Source organism: Sceloporus undulatus, chromosome 4, assembly GCF_019175285.1.
Source record: "Sceloporus undulatus isolate JIND9_A2432 ecotype Alabama chromosome 4, SceUnd_v1.1, whole genome shotgun sequence".
In the NCBI taxonomy this organism is placed as follows: domain Eukaryota; kingdom Metazoa; phylum Chordata; class Lepidosauria; order Squamata; family Phrynosomatidae; genus Sceloporus; species Sceloporus undulatus.
Window position 1 is genome coordinate 215,675,880 of NC_056525.1, and position 3,766 is coordinate 215,679,645.

Consider the following 3,766-nt stretch of genomic DNA (forward strand, 5'->3'; position numbering starts at 1 on the left):
TCGTTTGATTCTGTCTGATCTTATTTAACAACATTTCCAGGGACAATATAAATAACAATGGTGATAGGGGACATCCCTGTCTCACCCCTTTGAAAAGGTAGGTTTAATGATGAACATTAAGAAAACAAAAATAATGACCACAGATCTACAAGAATTCAGCCTGGATAGTAAGAAAACTGAAATAGTCAAGGAGTTCCCATACCTGGGATCAAATATTAACCAGAATGGAGACTGCAGTCAAGTAATAAAAAGAAGTCTAGGAACAGGAAGAACAGCAATGAAAGAACTAGACAAGATCCTAACGAGCAAATATATACAACTGAGCACTAAAATCAGAATCATTCAGTCCACTATATTCCCCTTCACCATGTATGGATGTGAGAGCTGGAGAGTGAAGAAAGTTGAGAAGTGGTGCTGGAGAAGAGTACTGAGAATACCGGGGGCAGCCAAAAAAACAAACAAACAAAAAACAACAACAAATGGATGCTTGAACAGATAAAGTCTGAACTCTCCCTGGAAATCACAATGACCAAAGTGAGGCTGTTGTACCTTGGCCATGTCCTGGGAAGGCATCTCTCAACAGAAAAGACAATGAGGCTGGGAAAGGTAGAGGGCAGTAGAAAGAGAGGAAGACCACATGCCAGATGGTTCGGGGCCTGAGCCTGCAGGGGATATTGGAGATGTTTCATCCATAGAATCACCAAGGATCAAGATCAACTCAAGCTGAATTAACAACAAGAAGTGGTGGGCCTCCCAGATTTTTCTTTTCAGTGGGATACACTGTACAGAGGCAGGAATCCTGTTGGAGAATTATGCTGCTGTAATTCCTGGTTATATCAGTGGTAACCAGGAGTTATCTTATACGTGTTTATGTGTTTGCATAAGGAAGTGTCCAGTACATCCTGTGCAGGCCACAAAAGATGATGGGCTTTCTTTTAGTGAAGATTTTTAAACATCACATCACAGGAGTTCCTTACCTGTGGTTACTTTCACTGGGAAGAGGTTTAATGAGATGGCCCTTGGCTTCCTTTCAGTTCTACGAATTTATGAGTGTCTGAGACTAATGGGTTGGCTAAAAGGAAGGTCAATGTGCAGCCATAGCTCCTCCTATCCCCAAAACCAGAGTGTTCAGAATGTTTCAGGTTACAGTCCTTCCTATAAGAAAATGACACACTGCACTCAATGGGGTCCACTTCTGGGGAGATGTTTTTTTTAGGACTGTGCTGTTTACTTCTAGCTATGAGTCAACCTGTTATGTAGTGCTAACCATAACAGTTAGCTCCTGTAGAGCAACAACAATTTCTAGTAAGGAAAATAAGGCATATGCTGGCAAGCTTAAGCATAATTCCTGGAATTTAATTTAAATGAAACTGATTTGAAAATCAAATAATACACTATTTTCTTTCATATATATAAGATTACTCTGTGTGCAGGTATATTTGCAAATGTGTGTCATATTCTTGAATTCATGATTTCAGTCAACCTCCTACTTTCATCTATGTGCAAATACATAAGCAACTGGAAAGTTATTCAGACTACACAGATGGATAGTCATAGTGTGAGCAGATTGGTGAGGGGGCAGAGTGTGGGATGTGATGCCATTCCCCTCTGAACTTAGAAACTGAAGGAGTTTTTGGTAAGGCAGCTTTTGTCTGCAGAAAACAAACTCTTATAGCCTAGTTCTACGTGTGTTTTCTAATAAATGCCCCATGTCCAGTGCACTCATTTTGTTGTTGTGTGCTTTCAAGTTGTTTCCAACTTATTGTAACCCTAATGCAAACCTATCGATTTGTCCAGAGGTGGTTTGCTTTTGCCTCCTCCTGAGGCTGAGAGAGTAATGCCCAAGGCCATCCAGTAGGTTTCCATAGATGAATGGGGACTGGAACCTGGATCCCCAGAGATGTATTCCAATGCTCAAACCACTACAGTAAATTGGCTGTTGGAAAAGAACTGCTGTTATTGTTAACTGCCATCAAGTTGACTTGTACTTATGGTGATCCCATGAATGGGAGACTTCCATGTCACACTGCAATCAATAGCCCTGCTCAGGGTTTACAGACTTAGGGCCATGGATTCTTTGATGGAGTCTAGCCATCTATACTGCAGTCTTCCTCTTTTCCTACTTTTATCTTATGAAGTATTATGTCTTCTTATGATATGGCCAAAAACGGTCTCATTTTAGTCATCTTGCCTTCACAGGGAAGTTCAGGCTTGCTTTGGTGAATGACCCATATATTTTTGTTTTTAGTAGTCCATAGTATCTGTAGAATTCCTCCATCACTTTTCAAATGAGTTGATTTCTTTTCTATCAGCTTTCTTCACTGTCCAGCTTTCACACTTAGAATTCCCACATTAATAAAGTTTGTTCCACTTTTCACATAGATTACCAGCATTAATAAAAGTTTGTTCCATTTTGCACAGTTCTTAAATATCTCTCCTAGGCAGGTGTAAGTATACTTACCTACACTTATTAAAATCACTTTTTAGCATGGCCAGTTTGGGAGGTTATGACCCATAGATTGCACCCTATCATGCAATTAAGTGAGCACCACATGACATTTCCCCCATCGTCCGGCTAAAGAACATTCTATAGGGGAAATGGTTGCCCTGTGAGCTACACATCTTGAGCTGTTTAGAGTATATCTTTTTGTTTTCAATAACACCTATTCTATCATTTTTGCAGATATAATGACAGTGTAAACTCAAAAATAGAATAGAAGGCAGATATGATAAAAATGTGGGCTCAAAAGAATAATAAGTGAAAACATCATTTTATGACATTTTATTTTTCCTCAGGAAAAATTGTTTTTTCTATAATGGTTTTATTTTCTCTCTACACACCACAGAAATGAAATACACAGAAACTAAAATACAAGGAAAAGCTGGATAAATAATTAAAGAAGAATAAAAGGAGTTTCAGCATGCTGACAGTAAAGCAGCAAGTCTAAAAGAATGAAAGCTAATATTTATTATGCTAGAGGCGAAAGCCCAGACTGACAATAATAAGCCTTCTATTCCTCACATTTTCCCATCCTTAACCTTCCAGAATACTCATTCCTAGGATGACATGACTGTATTTTTTAACCTAGGTGGTCTTCAACTTCTAGAACTATGCAAATATTTGACTTCTATGCCCTTGAAACTAAGCAGAGCAATTCAGGTACAGAACAAGACAGTTCTTCATTATTGTATCAGTGTTGTTAGTTCAATACTTTATTATATCATAGTATATAATACATTTTGTTATAACAAAGGTAACTGGCACCCTCAGATTAGTTCAATCATTGTCCGGGCAACTGCATGGGCACGGAAGCAATCCACTTCAAAAAGGAGCTGTGAAATGCAGCTCCTTTCTGCGCCACAGCCAAGGTGCCATTAGTGCCATAGAGTGGCATGGTGACATCTCTTGCGCACCATGCCATTTGGATGTGGCGAACAAGGCACATCATTGGCGTATGTGGCATGTGAATGGTGCCAGGAGCACATGGAACATGTGGACACTCTGCTCTCCCAAGTCCTAATTTCAGGCCCAGGTCATCGCAAAGCAGCAGTCAGGACTGTCCCTGAGTTCAAAGTGCAAAAAGTAGTTTGCACTCAGTAGAAGGAAGAAGAGACGAAGGGGTAGAATCTTTGCTTTTCCAGTAGGCTCAGGCAAAAGCCAGCCATTGCAACCTCCCGCAGCTTGGGTGGTCTTCATTGTTAATAACCTCTACCATCTTGACTGCCAACTGATATTGCTTGGCCACACTTGTACCAGTTTACATCT